Raw genomic sequence first — 16,373 nt, 5'->3', positions numbered from 1 at the left:
TTTACACAATCAAATTAAAAATAAAGACAGTTTTTTAAATGACTTCACTCAACTGTGCGTTTGCAAGCTGTATGTGACACAAGTCTCTCTATTACCCCCAAATAAATTCGGATAAAAGGACATCCGTTGATTTCCACATGGAGTCTATCACACTGAGGCCATTATAGGCTGCATCTATAAATAAAGTTAAGTATCATGGGTCAGGCGCAGGACACAGTTTAAATCTTCCTCTTTGTCTCTCATTGATACTTTTTATGTTTTTCAGGCAGCACATCAAGAAACAGGATGTGGGGGAGTTCGAAACCCCTAGGGGCTAACATCCAACCACCATCCCATCTTGATAGGCCTTGTTCTTCCGCCGCTGCTCGGGTCAGATTACGCGATCCTATCCCCATCCATTACAGCAGTGGCGGAGCACTGATAGCAGATCAGGCAGAATATTGTTACATCCTGCTTTTTCACTGGCAAAAAATGGTGTCATTACCACTGACGGTTTTAGGTTGTGCAACACTGAAGTTGACACTTTGCTTAAGTGACTTCAGGTCAGCAACGATTTGTCTATGAGGAAAAACAGTCACGTTCTGTCTGACCGTTTGAACGGCTTTGTGGAGGAGAAGCCGTGTGAGAAACAAGACTGAGGCTGAAAGCTCTTTTGGTTGAGCGTGGGATCTATTCATTAGGAACTAAAAAGGGTTCAGAAAATTCAACAGTTTAAAAAATCACATCTGCTCTTTATTTCTTTATAAAAAATGACATGGTTTGAAAGATTTCATAAACTGAAGCTCATTCAACAGTTTGACATAAATAGCCCTGATGCTGTGGCCTTTGATTGTGCTTCAGCTCTGAGCAGCTATTTGTGTTTTCACCTTGTTTCTCACAGAACACAATGTGACCTCTCAAAAAACACTTTCAGCAGAACAAATATTCAGAGCTGCCCAGTCATGAAAAAATGAGACACATGAATCAACACAGTGTGCAGACATCAGAAAATGAAAAATAAAATAAAAAGAGCTTAAGATGAATGCAGCTGCTCTGCTTTACAATCAGTAAGAAGAAATTCAAAAGGCTGGATGTCGGAATAGTTTTGTTTGGGTTTGAGGCTAATTAACGGCTTATTAAATTAATCAAAATTTAAAAAAAAAAAAAAAACCCAGCTTGTTATTCCTCCCAATCACAGAACTGTGACCACGGTTCAATAATGAGAACTTGCTGCTCTGCAGCATTCAAGTTCAAGGCATTATTTTTCTTCCCAGTAAAAAACAAAACAAACCCTAGAGTTTAAGAAAATACGGATGTAAGCTGGAGCCAACAGCAAGAACAAACACAAAGGGAGAGAAAAGCATTGTTCTGTTATTAATCAGAGAGGGCGGCTCAGACCAGCTGCTCAGAATGGGAGAGACTTGTATGAAATTTAAAGCTCCCTGGTACTGAGAACGACAAACACTGAGGGTAGCTGTTTCAGAGAATCCCCGTGTGTGTAACTGCAGGCTGAAAGAATACAAACAGCAGGATGATGCATGGCCGGTGACCACCAAAATAGGGACAGAGAGTGTTTGAGGTGTCTTTGACTTGTGAAATGCAAATGTGAAGATATTTTCAGACTGCTGTCTTTGCAACTGTCACCTTGCGATGTTGGTGTTCTGTATTTTAAATCATCAGGTCGGCTCTTCCGCCTTGTTTATTGTAACTATCACACTTTTTGATGCCACAATAAAAAAAATCAGCTGAGGGGACACTGCTGTTGACTTTGAAAAATTTATTTTTTGACATGACATCTATTGCACGTCTGTCAGGAGGTTCCCTCTTCCCTCCTCTAGTTGCCGTTGTGTTGCTAACTAGTGTTTCTATTATTTTGTCCACCCCATTAATATCAATGATGGCTGGCTAACAGAAACATCTCTCTGTATGTGTTACAATTAAACAACAGCAAGGACTGCAGCCTCCAAAATAAACATACACTTGCATCAACACGTTTCATCATGCAGTCAGGGCCAATAAACGATGATATTAATGAGCTAAAATTGCCATGTTAACTGTGTTACACTCCTAACCACTCTTAAGCTGTTAGCTGCGTTATAATGTGGTTGGAGTTGGGGGATGGCGGCAGCCTGTTTATCCTGAGTCCTCCATCCGCGTTCCACAGAGCGGCAGGTCTACAGCAACTCCAAAACAATGTGCTTGTTGACTGTCGTGAGCTTTCCGCTAACAAACATGTAGAGCAGTCTGCAGCTTCAGGAATCTGAAGATGGAAGAGGGAGGTTACAGTTCTTGTACTGTGCAGTGGCAATCCACTAACGTAGTAAGAAGCTAAACATTTTCCCTTCTGCCGACACATACGTGATCAGCTGTGATTCAGGACGCTGTGGGGCTCTCGCTGGTCTTTTTAGTTGTCCTGTCAGTTGTTTTCTCTCAGAACTTACCTCAACTCTAGAACTTGTGTTAGAAGTTGATTCAAGATTCAAAATAAAGTTCAGTCAAGTATTTGCCAACTGACTTAGAGCACAGCTTTCATGTGTTATGGCTGGAGTGCACGCCATTTCTTCTAAATTGACAAGAGCAGTGAGCTTTGTATATATTCACTGCTCTACGGCTTGGCTCTTCGTGCAAACTAGCTGACGTCAAATGCTCTCTTTTTTTTTTTTATCACAGGAGCATCAAAGATAAAAGAAACAAGCAGAGAGAAGGCGAAAGTTGTGGGGTGAGAGATGTAAGAAGACAGCACTGAGGAGCAACAGGGAAAGCAGGGGAGGAAGATGCGGGAAGACAAGGACGGACACCTGATGCTATAGGTGAGCACTTCTATCACTTGAGATGAGAGCACTTCACATCATTTTCAGTTGAACTGAGGCAACCTCACGCAGTGCTTCCTGCCATCGGCACGGTGGGAAATTGCATTGCAGTGTTTGTACAAGTGGTTTGTGAGACCTAAAGACACACAAAAAAGTGTGCCGTCGATGGGATACAGGGGGACAGCTGGTTTCATTCTTTTTACATCATTTTACCTTAGAGACAGGGATTTAGCAAGAACACACTGTAGAAACAGATGTCTACTTTTAGAGCCTTTCAGCATCACTCTGAAGGTTACTTTTTATTCAGCGGGAGAATTAGGGCAAATAAGGAGAGACACGACAGTTAAATTCCCTCGTCTGAAACCCTTCTCATCTCTTTTTTCATCAAAACATTATAATAGTCCCAGTTCCCTTACTGCGACTGTCTCAGTCATCAAACTCTGATTATGGCTTTTGTGTTGACAAGCTGATTGATAACCCGAGCAGGGGGCAGTGAAAATGATCATTTTGTATTCACAGACCAAATCACTGCGTTGTAATTAGCAGTTAGTGTACATGACATGCACGCATACTGTAGCGTTTCTTTTATGCAGACCAGACTTAATTAGACAGCGTCAACATCAGAATACAGATTAATATGGCATCTGAAGTGCTACAGTAATGGGCCTCTCTCATTTCCGCAGCCTGCTCTCATTTCAGTCGCTCGCTGTATTACCGCCGACATGAGGAGGCATTCACGGGTAAATTTGGATTCCCTGTCAGTGTTGTCAGAATAATGGGGACAAAACTAGTTACACAAACATACACAATGTATATTTACATGCATAAAAGTATAAATGTGCACAACAAGACTAATGGCCTTTGCACACTGAGGGCTTAATCTTATGCTCGGCGCGAGGCGGTGCAAGGCGGCGCACAGTGGCGCAACACAGGTGCCATTGCTAGTGTCAGACTAGCGCAGTTGTCATTTTCATGTCTGGCGCCCGCGTCCTTTAACTAACAACGAACTATGAATGTAGAAGAGTTTTAGCCAAATGCACCATTAGCTGGTGAAATCCTCGGCCTTGTACCACAGAGTGCCATAAATTCCTTGATTTTGTCACTAATTACTTTAGCTTCTTAGCTGATTCTGGTAAGCTTTCTTAAGTTTCCACATGCTTGTTGAATTTGCACTGTCACTTTTGTATTCCTTCCATACATCTTAATTGCTATGGTGAAGTTCATGTAACTCATAGAATTCGTTGCGTTAAAACTTGCAGACTTGGACTTGGAATCCTTGGGAGCATGAGCCCCGTTTCCATCACAGGCTTTCAGTATTGTACCTTTGGAACCAAAAGTAACCCCTACGAAGAGGTACATAGACCCCAAATCTGTGTAATGTTTCCACCACAGATAGTACTACTACATGTGGGCGGGGTTGTCGTCACTCGCTTGCTCCATCAGCAGCACTCGCTGTATTTCCTTGTTCATCAGTGATATAGAGTGAAGTCTTTACTCAGTTTATCGTCCACAGAATGGGGCTGCAGGCAGCAGTGACAGTTTCTCTCTCTATTGGATATTTAAAAATAGCGGGTTTGTGCATTGACTCCTTGACAGGCAAGAGCAGGGGTTTAGTTCTGGCAGAGCACACCAAAGGAAGCTCACATACTTTTTTCTCCATGTGAGGATTAGAATATGCTGTTCACACAATCCAGTCGCAATTAATATCCTTTTTTTAAACGCTTGAAGATCCATTCATTGCTAAAAGTATCTGCCATCCAACAGAAGTAATAAAAACAGATAGAGTGGTCAGAGTTGTCATATTGCAATTTGAGGTTTGTTAATGGATTGACGTCATCAATTCAGTCACTAAGTAACATTACAAACAAACTTTTCACCCAAAAAAAATATTGTAATCAGCTCAGTGATTTTTTTCTCTCAGTCTACAGCTGCCGCTAGATGCTGCAAAGGTCAAAGAGGTTAAACCAGCCGCAGTGGAATCACAAAAAAATGCCTACCGAACTAAACTGAACTGAACCGACCTGCTGTTTGGAAAAACCCCAATATGCTGCCAATTAAAATTGTGTTGTCTTCCTCTAAAGCTCTGTTACTGTCAGCGACATAATTGGCTCTCTAATGTCATTTCATTTCATTTATAAAGGAAATAAATTTTAAGTGCCAACTAAAAAATTGCAAACTGCCACCCACTGTATCAGAGTGTGTAGATGCTGTGCATGATGTCAAGTCAATGAAAGCAACTTCATGCGTCTGGCTCTAGAATTTAATTATTCCATTATCGGGCCAAGAATTTATAAACCCCTTTAAATTCCTGTCAGTAATTTTGAAAAAATCTTTGTTAATAAGCTTAAAATGAGGCTGCTTCTCTTAGTTTTAGGAAGGTTGGGGATAATTAAGATACAACAGCGATGTGCCTCTGCATCTGCGCACACCAACACTATGTAACGCACACTCAAAGTCCGCTTATAAGAGAGATTTGTACTTTGCACAAAAGAAAATGTGGCAATTCCCATGCTGGAGAGTATTTGGCGGAGGCAATCAAAGTTCAAAAAGAGATCAAAGAGATGAATTTTAACACAGGAGACTCAATAAAAAAAGTCAGCAGTGAGAGAAGAGTAATTTAAAAGAAGCCCTTATCTCAAAGTCTCCTGTAAACCTTGACTCAGTGACACTGATTGATGAAACTGGCCTTTCTCAGCTCACTGTATTCAGGCCTTCACAATAAAAGCCACAAACTCTGACCATCAAGGCTTGACATTGTCACACTGTGCTCAGGTAACAATGTTGTTTAGCGTCAGAGCATACAACACAAACATTTTTCTTTTTCTTTGCAGCTATTTCTCATACACAGAACATGTGTATGTGCAGTCAAGGAGTGACGGGGGTTAATCCATCAGTGTAGCATTCGTGCCCTATCTTGTATCCTCAGTCTGAACCTCGACAAACACCACACAGCTTATCCAGTCACAGCAGACTTTCAGTATCACTCCAAGTCTATAGCTGCCCCTCCACACACACACACACACACACACACACACACACACACACAGAGAAAAATGTACTCATGGTAGCAAACATGCAGTACAGTGCAGTTCGTACCTAATATTCGCCTCATAAGATGCTCGTGAGCTCTTTTTGTCTCCCTTTCCTTCCTCCTCTGTCGCTCCTCTTATGTCACACACCAACACACACACCAACACACACACACTCTGCTTTCATCGTCTTTCCAAATGAGAAACTCTCAAAAGCATCTTTAACCACAAAGGAGGGATGAAGGCTCAGGGATCATTCACAAATCACTCATTAATTTTGCTCAGAGGTGCATTCATTGGCCTCTGTGGAGTGAAAATGCAGATCAATTCCCGTGTTCAGGGGTAAGAAAGAAAAAACAAAAGGCCATCTCAGGCTAATCGGTGAAGAGGAAAAGAAAGGGTGGAGAATAGGACAAAAAGGCGGTGAATATAAAGAGAAAAGCAGAATGAGAATGAGGTGAGATGGACAGGTAGGTGAGGAGAAACAAAGAAGACAGTTGAGGAAGAGAAGAAGTGATGAGCAAGTGGAGGAAGGTGGTGACAAGAGGACAGATTGGGGTCAAAGTCGGTAAAATGGGAGGTGGAGTGATGGAGGGAAACGTGCTGGATTTTGTATTTTGAATTGATAACTTGAACTGCAGTGTGAAAAGGAGAGAATAAAAGAGAGGGGAAGTGACAAAAGGGAACAACTTGGAGGCAGAGAGGGCAAATGAGAAAAGATAGTCACCAGAGAGAGAGTTTTTTCTCTTGGTGTTTGGGGCAGATGGTGCGCTGCTTGGCGTAAGTGAGATTATTAGTCTGCAACACGCGCATGCATAAATGGCACATTAGCTGACGTTATATTCTTCTTGATAGAGGTATTTCAGATCATTAGGCTATTGTATGCCAGCAGATGCAGGTGGATGTTTTAACCTTTGCAAAAGAAAACTTTTGCAATTTCTCTGCTCTTTTCACTGCTTTTTCATGAATAAAAAATAAATTTCTGATGTTGCACAGATCTACAGAGGCTTTGCATTTGGTTAAATCTCAGCGTTGAATTAGAAATCATATCGCACAAATATTTCCTGCAGCCTGCAGGAAATATTTTTGCAACAATGCACAGTTGTCAGTGGCAGCGCTTGCCATACATTATGTAGGTGGCCACCTAGGATGCCATCCCGAGGGGGGTGACAAAATTGCACCCAGAGAAAAAGAATCTTTTTTGGGCCGTTTATTGTATAATAATCTATCAGCCAAAAAGTCATTGTAGGCTATAAAATGTTTTCCATGGGAATGAATTATTTATTTTAATGGTTGTTTCAGAAATGTGTATCACTGAATTTGTGCTCATTTAAAGGTAGTGTAATGAAGGGCTTAATTACTTTACAACAGTTCAGTTATTCTTTATAATGTAAATTTCTTGGTTTCCCAGGCCCAAAAGAAGAAGAAATAAAAACATAAAAACAAAAGACACAAAAATATGAAAACACCTGTATAAGCTATCAACAAAATTTTTGTGAAAATATTGGTATCCGTGTCAGCCCAGAATTTCAGTTAAATTAGAAAGTGAATTCGTAATGTAATTTGCATTTTTCTTTTTGTTTTATTTTAGTTGTTATTTTTCATTATCACATATTTTATTGTTTATTCTTTTGATAAAGTTAGTTTGTATGTGTTTCTTTTTGGCAATTTTTATTTACATTATTTATTGAGTATTGATTAACTTATTTGATTATTGTAACACATGCATAACATGTAACTACTACTGAAAGCAAATTTGTACATATTCTTATCTTGTTTTCTGTGTTAGCCATAACTTTTATTAGCTTTTTTTTTGTGAGGAGTGGTGGGGGCCGGGGGAGTCCCACCAGGGAAAACAAATTTGCCAGAACCGCCACTGACGGTTATCGATTTTTCATGCCAGATGCATCCACAGTTACCGTCAGTATAAAAAGAATTACACACATGCACAGGCTGTATACATTTCTCAAGGTCTGAGTGAATTAATATATATCTCTCTGTGACATTCGAGGCAGCAGCAACATAGAAAATGTCATTACACATGTGTTTTCATTTGATAACGTGCAGCTTTTGTCAATCTGGTTTATTTGTACTTGCTTTTATTTCATTATAAAGAGGGAGGTGACCACATTTAAGCGGACAGACACGGAGCTACCACCTCAACCTGACAGTTAGTTTTGATGCTTGTGTGAGATAACTGTGGATAGTGTTTAAATGTCAGTCCAATTACAGACCCCCTCACCTTTTCCCAGATGACACCTTAATAAACCTCCAGTGATGGTCTCATTAGAGTTATCATGAGAGCTCATAGCCTTGAAGAGCGTCGGCTATACGTGACTCATTCTTGTGTCATAATAGTACTGCATGCCATGTTACACAAAGTCGAGGTGTTCGATTTTATTCCCAAGCAGTTGAAATTGAGTTCCCTGAGAAGCCTTTTCAGCTTGCGGGGTGACTGTGAGCCTCAGCAGAGGGTTAAGGTTCATTATTAAACTACAGTTGGCTGCAGTACAGTGCTGTGAACATACAATAGGCAGCAGTTGTTGTATTGAATGTTGGCTGTATTCTTTGGGGCCAATCAAGCCAAAATCTGTGAGCCTCAACATTTTACTTTCCTGAGCTGCATTAGTTAAGTTGCCAGGCAACAATGCGCTGCAGTGGGTTTGTGCACTCACATTTTTGTAACCCAATGCATTCTCCATTTTCATACTAGCTGATTAATATGCGAATATATCACAATAATAATCAGCCCATCGGTTTATAAACATCAGTGGCTGCATTAGTTGTAGTGATAATGCTATTGCTTCTAATTTGCTTTACGTATCGTGTCCTTTCACACCTCTGACACTGAGTCACACTCAGGCGCTCCTGTTGATTACATCTCTATACTCGCTTAAGATGAGAGAGGAGCCCATCTCCTTTTACTCTGCCTCATTGGTCAGTGAACACAGAGGCCATCTCCCCGAAGACTCCAGCCTATAGAGCGGAGAGAGAACGAGTCATGCTGTCAGAGGCTCACACTGACACATTCATTAATTTTGATTTAGAAATTGGCCAACTCGATACTTGGTCAGCTGGCAGACTGGCTGTTTTTTTGGCTGTGTGCTGGTTAGTAAAAGGGGAGCTTCATCCCCAAAATGCTTTTTATCAATATCGATTGTTTTGGTTTGAGTTGCCGAGTGTTGGAGATATCAGCCATAAAGATGTTTGCATTCTTCAAATATAATTAAACAAGATGGCATTCGGCTTGTGGTGCTCAAAGCATAAAAACAATGCATTTGGAAAAACTGAACAGCGATTTCTCTTTCCAGAAATCATGACCTGGTTACTTCAGATAATCCTCAGACAGTATTGTGAGCAGTTTTATGTCGGAACTATTACCCCGCCAATCGTGTCACTGCACAACCCACTTGTCAGAAAAAATGTTCGCACTGTACGTTTCACAGATCACGGATAACAACAACAGTCAGAGTCCATCACAACCACAGACAACAACAACAACAACACATGCAGCGAGAAAAAAAAAAACAATACAAAAAAAGAACAAACATCAAACAAACAACAACAAAACAATAATGATTAGGGATGCTCGACCAGCACTGCTCCCAATGGTTGACACTTATAAAGTAACCAATCATCTCTAGCTGATCCCATTCGCAAACTTCACAAAAACTTTGAATGTATTTTTGATTTTCGGGTGATCTGTCCTTAAATATTCTTGCTAGTTGGGAGAACTTAATACATTTTATACCAGGGCAGATGATTCTCTAATAAGTAAAAAAAAATGAATCAAATAAAATTTTGCATTGTGAAGATCTGTTTTCATGTCAGGTTTTAATAACTCAGCCTGTGAGGTAAAGTACAAGGTGACAGAGAGGTGATAAGGTGCCGGTGGAAGCCAAGGGGGATTATTTCTGGATAAAATATGCCATGAAATGAAATATAAACAGATACCTGTGGCTCTCATTTCCCAATGTTGTTTATATTTGATTAGAGATGCATGTAAACACATCAGTGTCGATGTTACACACAATCATGTCAACCACATGTCTTGAGTGTCACATGATAAGGAGTCAAAATCCATCAAATGCTCTCCTTATGGAGTGAAACTAGCGGGAGCCACAGTGGGTAAACATTGCTGTTCATTGTTATTCAGAGGAATATCTCAGTAAAAGCAGCAGGAAAAGAAAAATGACTGTCAGGAGTGGTTCAGCGTGAGCCTCAAAACAACACATTGTTTCTGTCATATTTAGACATTTAAGGATTTTATTTGAGCCGCACTTAAACTTCAAGTTTTCTTGAGGAAATCTGTCAAACAATTATATTTGCTTTGCCTAACAGCAGGTCAAATAAAATAATTGGGACTCTATCCAATTTGTGTTGAGAAAGTGTCAAATCCTAGAGCATATTCTCAAATCCCCTCAACACCTGCACCTGAATAAAATGGTCTACAGTGCGTCAATGGTTGCATTGAATATGGTAACCTGTCAAAGAAACTGTCAATGTACTGTGAACACTTGGGGTTTGGAGCTGACTCATACTGTAACATTACCCCTATTTCTCCTCACTTTTCACTCTGCCCTCCCCGTACACGTAGTACAACTAAGAAAATATACACATGAGGGCAGACAGCTCGTTTCTCCCTAAGAGATAACAAATAGACAAAAATACATAATTTAGAGTCAGTGTCACGTATGCCTGCATCCTCCTGGCTAGACTTTTTTTTTCCTGGATGCACCTTTTTCTCACACAGGGTGAAAGATAAAATGCAAAGAAGGAATCTTAAGTGAATATTCAGAATATTCATATATAAATGAAAAGCTGGCAACAGGAAACCTAGTCATATATCCATTTGTCACGAGAAAGTTGTCACACAGAAGAAGCCTGTTCAGTTAAAGGGGATCTGTTGTGCTTTCCCCTATTTTATGTCATATACATAATGTTACGATGTCTGTAGTTAGTATTAGTATTATTTGGCCAGCGTTTAAAATATTGAAATAAGGTAAAACTGTTACGAATACTCTGTTTCCAGCAATTAATTATAATTTTTTTTTTTTTTTTTGAGACAAGCTGATGTCAGATTGTAACAGATTTCTTTCTATCATCATCTGTTCCAAGCACAATACTAAAAATGTTAACATTACATACACAGCTACATGTAGCTACATGCTAACATCAGAAAAACATATTATTTTGTTTGTAGATGTTGTTATTTCTGCCCAAATTCGGGTCATATAAAATGTCCACTTTGAAAATTTTGGTTAAGAATTGGTGAATTATTGGTGAATTTTCAATGTAAAAAGTACTATTCTTTATTACAGTCATTCACCCAGCTGCACTGACAGTGCAAGAGATGCAGAAATAAGGACCCTTAAATATTTGTCATTTCGGGCCTTAATGAAATGTAAACAGTTGAGTTATTAAAAATTCCCCACAATACAGTTAACATGGATTATGAAATTAGCTATTGAGTCAAAAAAATCTTTTTCCACCAGGCTGCATACATTATTTCTTTGAGGGATTGACGCTCTTTTGGAGCCAGTCTCAAGTGGCCATTTGAGGAACTGCATTTTTTGGCACTTCCACATTGGCTTCAGAGTGTTAAACTTTACCATCTCAAGGCTAATCTCACCATAACTAGAGCTGAAGCTATAATTTAAGCTTTTTCGTGTGTGTAAAAACGAGTCTATAGTTCCAGCTTTTCAAATGGAGATATTTGATAGTACCATATTTTTTTCTGATTGTTTATTAAATGTCTTTGGGTTTTGAACCATTAGAGGAAAAAAGTAAGCAGTTTAAGAATGACAGCTTGGCAGTGTGATGGATATTTTTTAGAGCTGTAATGAATACTCATTTCATCAATAATTACATCATTGACCTTTCAAGGTCGGCAGAAATGTTATGTCATTGTATCACATGGTATTGCCCTTGTATTTAGATGCATGTTGGTTTACAAAGAAATGTAACCAATATTTTAAATGGACTTACATTTGTATCGCACCTTTCGAGTCTTGCGCCACATTTCCACTACTTGTCACTCTCACCCATTTATACACACATTCTGGTGACTGAGGCTACCACACAAGGTGCCACCTGCTCACTAGTTAAACATTCACACACACTCACACACCAATTGCGCAGCCATCAAGAGCAATTTGGGCTTCAGGATTTTGCCAGAGGATACCTTGACATGTGGACAGGAGGAGCTGGGGATTCACAGAGCCACAGCCGCCAACATGTTTCCAGAATAAACAGCCAGGTTTCCCAACCATTAAAAGACTTGGACGCAGCACCTCAGCCAAATTAATAGAAAAGAAAATTATGCTGAGTCACATTTTGCTGTCGTTTCTTGTCAAATTAAGTTTGTTACCCTCTGAAAGGGTGTACTTGCATCATTATACTTTTATATTATCATTATGTCAGTGGTATAAAATGGTCTTAAAATTACCAACATTTATTGCAGTTATTCTCTGGGCAATATATTGTCCAACAAAAGTAATAATATTTTTTTTTTTTGACAAATGGCTTTACAAAATGCCTCAAAAGGCATCAAAATGAAACACACAAGTCATAAAATCAAATAAAAGAAAAGAATAACATTTTTATTTCAGAAAAACAGAAAAAATCACTGTATAAAACCAAAGAAATAAAAGACAGTTTAAAGGAAATTAGAACTTCAATTAGAAATCAGGGAAGGCTTTCAGATAAAAGTATGTTTTATGAAGGGACTTAAAAGAATTAAATTAGTAATTAAAAGCAGTTATAATGATGAGTCTAGCTATTACTGTGATATTTTTTTTTCTTTTCTTTTTTTTTTTTTTAGAGCAAAAATGCCCAAAAAAACAAAACAAGATTTTCAGGTTCTGAAATGTGAGGATTTGCGGCTTTAGTGAATTTTATTATGGGGTTTGGAAATGCTTGTTGGACAAGACATTTATTTTAGCTTCTTTAGGCTCTGATATTGTAACCGACTTTTCTCAGTTTTTTGTAGACAAAATTGATTAATCAATTGATCAAGAAAACTATCGTTGCCACAATAAGCAAACAAAGGCTGAGCACTAACAAAGTGCCTGTTGCTTTCTAAAAACATTAGATATCAGCATGTCAGAGGTTTATTTTTGCAGCTCTTGAGGAAAAGGTAGTAGTTCAGCATCACCCTCCGCAGTTTGTCTGGTCAAATAAGCGAAATACTTGCTGCTCACAGTACACTGAGTTTAAAGAGCCCACAGTTTCCCCCAATGCTCTCTGCTGATTCCTCACTTGTGTATTCACTTCTGTTCTCTTAAAAGCTCAGTTTTTCAGTTCAGCAGCTCATAAAAACTTAGTTTTGGGTTTTTACCTTGCTGGTAGTGCATCCCATTACACAGCAGCTTTTAGACATTTTCCTATAATTTCTTTGCAGACATAAATGTCAAGGAGGCACCTTTACACAACTCAAAGGCAATGGAGAGCAATGGATTGTTTCAACTTAAATGTGCTTCGTCTCTTTAATTTATTCTTAAATTAAACTTCAAATATGATATGTTTCTGGTTAACAACACTGAACTTTTTACTGTGAGTTATTTTTACAAAATTCCCCAACCAACGGGTCCAACAATCGCCATTTTTATTGCAAATTAAACCAAACCGGTCAAATGCTCCTCTGAGGTTTGCATTTTGGTTTAAGCTCAGTTTTCATTGTGTTTATGCAATTCAAGCTAATCATCAAATCTCTGTTCTGAAAGCTGAGGATTAGTCTTTGTTACACCTTCAACAAGCTCAGTCGTAACATTGTCAACCGTGTCTCCGACTGCAGCACGATCATGACAGGTAGAGCGCATTAGCATACACACTTCCATTAGATTGAGTTGAATGATGACTATGAAGGAAATCTTGGGGGTTTTACTGTCAAGCAAATACTTGATAGTAATTGGATGTGATTATCATCATTAGCCACCTGTACGGGTCTTCGTGGACGACACATCCAATCAAAAAACCCCTCTCATCTCCATGGAAACGTGAGCTTTTGTCTCAGTTGCAATCAGTGTTTTTTAAAGCGAACCGTCAGTTACAGCCCAGTGGATGCGACCAAAATACAGGAAATGTTCATTAAGGCAGCTGCGGCAGCCTGATCATAGCTGCGAGCCAGCGCCAGGATCCTGTTTTGTCTGATCTTTAATTATCAAGTGCATCTGCAACAAAAGCTAACTGCTCCGAGGATGTTTAAACAGGAACACTGTCTGAAAAATCAGTCTGGACTCCCACGGCAAAATAAGTTCTTCATATGCTCTATTTTTTTTTGTATTGGTGTAGTTGTACTTGTGCCTCTTATGGTTACATGATAAACACTGTCAGCCCCGTGGCAAAACGTTAATGATCAGCCTGCCAAGTCTCAATAAGAAATGACACTGGTGCCGGAGCAGTGAGCACTTCATTTGCTAGGAAAATGATGTACAATGTTGGGCAGGCGCAGCTGTGTGTTTGACATGGCATAGCGCACTCAGACATCCTGTCAGCGCACATTAAAAAGTCACAGACCGTGATGGGCTTCCACAGACCTTGGCACAAAGTCGTCAACCCTTGGGCTTATGCTTTAAACATTTGTTTTTATGCAAAGTAAGTCCAGGGTGAAAGCTGCAGGCAAGGGACAAGAGAGAGAAAAAAAAGATGAGACGAGCAGAAAGAGGAGTTTGGGGAAGCAAGAGAGTGCTGAAGATAAATATGTTAAGTCTACCCTCAGGATTCTGAAATGGGAAACAATTAACTAAACATCTGATATTTGCGGCATATGACCACTGTTGCACTGAAGCCCTGTTTTCAATTACGTCCTCTATCACTGTCAGAGAGGAAATCACAGAGCCCCTCAACAGAGCCCCTCAACAATTATTTCTCTTACAGATTTGTATCTTTTGTTTCTCTCTTTCTCTCCTATCCATCATGTCTGTGGGACACTTGATCATTTGCGACCTTGCATGACGAGTCACCTCTGGTACAGTCGACTTTGAGAGAATAAATCTGCTCAGTACTACTTACAGAATGCGTGTTAAAGACCCGAGACTTTTAGATCACTGGCTCAGCATCTGGAGGCGCATGCCTTTGTTTTTGGGGAAGTCTGTTTTCCTTGTTTTCATCCACAACCTCTGGATAACAGAAGACTGCTGAGCATTGATTGATGTGTTTTAAAATTAATTTTATTGGTTGTCAGTGAAGTAAAGACACAATCTAGGGCTGGACAATTAATAATATTTAATTTTAATTAAGATTTTGGCTTCCAACAATCATGAAAAGACGATTATCGAGATAAAAATGATTAATGTGCAGCATTACTCTCTTTTTGCCGTTTTATGGATCCAGAGCATTTCTCTGCGTTAGAGCGATGTGCTGTCATTCCCTCCTAAAAGCGCAAACTCACTGTCAGCAGGCTGTGGCATGTTCACTTCAACACAAGCTTCCTCACTTCACCTTGAGCCAGTTTTTTAGTTAAATCATATTCAAAGTTCAAGAAACATTTTTTAAGGTTAATAAATGCATGGTGTTTCTGAGGATTAAATAATTATGAGCTCCACATTAATTAAAATAATTGTGATTATGATTTCTGCCATAATCAAGCAGCCCCAAACACATTAAATCCCTAATTTTGTTACAGTGCCGAGAACTTCCCCAAATTCAAATTCTCCTCTCAGGCGACTGCTGTGCATGCCCCAGTTGTGTTTTACATCTAATTTGCATGATGTCTGTTACATGTTAGACTCTTCACATATCTGACTGCTCTCTGCAGTCAAAGGACAACAGGTGACATCATTCTTTCAATAGATTTATGAAATCGCTCCAATTCTTCAAACTCATCTTAGTGTATAATCACCATTTTCTTTGGTTGGAATTAGATGTATTTACAGACTTTGACAAATAAATATGATCTTAAAATTGGAATACACTTCTGTTTTCTATTTTTTACTTAATGAGTGAAAATCAGTTTTTCTACTGTAATTCAAACTGGTTCTGATTGAGCTGATTTTTAGCTTTGGACTCAATAGTGGGGTGTACCTCATGTGGACTTCTCAGCAGCTTTCTGACTTTTATATTACAAGAAAAAAGGTCTGTATTGCGACTGTTCCCCTGATACTTTTCGTCTCAGCTCTCCCTGACTAACATCTGCAGAAAAAAGGCCCCTGTGACTATTATACTATCTAACAATCTACAGCCATTCTCGCCTGTTAACATGCTCACGTTTCCAATGTTAACACACACACACACACACACACACACACACACACACACACACACACACACACACACAAACATAAATAGGGGTTTGTGATATATTGGCAGAAATCAGCATGTTGGCTGATTCCTACATTTGAATTTTTTTAGCCAATATCTGTTGATACCGATGACGTGCTGATATTATCATGCATCCCCAGAATAAACTCTTGAAAAACCCTCTCGGATCAACGGGAATATGTATTGTCATAAAGCTAAAAACAAGGCTTTTCTGGCATCATGAGAAGTTTACTTTCTACGGATATGTTGTTCTCAGAGGACAGCCAAGCTACAAACAAATGATGATTTCACAGAA

At 39.3% G+C, this 16,373-nt stretch overlaps 1 protein-coding gene and 1 long non-coding RNA gene across 3 annotated transcripts in view; one reads left to right on the top strand and one right to left on the bottom strand.

Moving 5' to 3' along the window:
- LOC148187680 (uncharacterized) overlaps positions 1-16,373 on the top strand; it is a 163,370-nt gene that overhangs the window by 77,963 nt on the left and 69,034 nt on the right. The window contains exon 3 of the long non-coding RNA XR_015778518.1: positions 2,650-2,789. This is a non-coding gene — a long non-coding RNA (uncharacterized LOC148187680). The remainder of the gene's footprint in view (positions 1-2,649; positions 2,790-16,373) is intronic.
- The window catches only part of LOC121954489 (cGMP-dependent protein kinase 1), a 118,822-nt gene that overhangs the window by 84,438 nt on the left and 18,011 nt on the right, over positions 1-16,373 (bottom strand). The window lies entirely within an intron of this gene.

Source organism: Plectropomus leopardus, chromosome 13 (assembly GCF_026936395.1).
Source record: "Plectropomus leopardus strain MGB_pleo_1.0 chromosome 13, ASM2693639v1, whole genome shotgun sequence".
NCBI lineage: Eukaryota > Metazoa > Chordata > Actinopteri > Perciformes > Serranidae > Plectropomus > Plectropomus leopardus.
Note: the sequence above shows the minus strand (reverse complement) of the source record. Positions and strands in the feature narration are given on the sequence as shown.